We start from the raw sequence: 1,021 nt of genomic DNA on the forward strand, positions 1-1,021 counted from the left end.
GATTGGTAATGGTTGGTTACAAAATCGGTTTCATCTTTATCTATAACTAGTGTGTACAGGCACTTCGTGTCTGCTGGCGAATATTGTGTGATACTACATATTCAATTTTTATATATTTCATTTTTTTGAATTAAAATATATTTGTTGTGTTCGGTGTACTTTATATTATATTTTTTGTGTTTATGATAATGTTTAATTTAAGGTGAGATATGTATTGGTGGTAGTTGCTTAGGATTATATAGTTTATTTGTAAAAATTAAATAATGTTAAGGGCAATATAAGAAATGAATATTACACAATGATGAAAGTTATTTCAAGTTTTAGCTTTATATATACTAGTGTGTACAGGCACTTCGTGCCTACTGGTGAATATTGTGTGATACGACATATTCAATTTTTATATATTTCATTTTTGAATTAGAATGTATTTGTTGTGTTCAGTGTACTTTATATTATATTTTTTGTGTGTTTATGATAAAAAAATTTAAGGTGATATATGTGGTTAATTAATGTATTGGTGGTGGTTGCTTAGGATTATATAGTTTTTTTGTAAAAAGTAAATAATGTTAAAGGCAAAATAGGAAATGAAAATTACACCATGAGGGAAGTTATTTCAAGTTTTGGCTTTATATATACTAGAGTGTTGACAGGCACTACCGTGCCTGTCAACCCGCTTTCCTATTATTTGTAATGTGTATTCTACATATTAAGTTGTATTATATATTGTAATTTGCACTTGAATATATATTCGTTTGAGGTAATTGTTCAATCTTAAAGAAAGGATGCATATACAATTGTGTTCATCAAGAATAGAGTCTTGATATCTTCACTTAATTTTATTTTCTAGCATGTTGACAGGTACTATTGTGTCTGTCAACCCACTTTCATATTGTTTGTAACGTGTAGTCTGGATGTTTTAAATGTCAAATATTCACATACTCTTTACTCAATTGCATACATTGTGACCAATGCAATATATTTCATGCATTCCTATTTTTTTTTAATTTAATGGATATACATT

This window comes from Lupinus angustifolius, chromosome LG11, assembly GCF_001865875.1.
Source record: "Lupinus angustifolius cultivar Tanjil chromosome LG11, LupAngTanjil_v1.0, whole genome shotgun sequence".
NCBI lineage: Eukaryota > Viridiplantae > Streptophyta > Magnoliopsida > Fabales > Fabaceae > Lupinus > Lupinus angustifolius.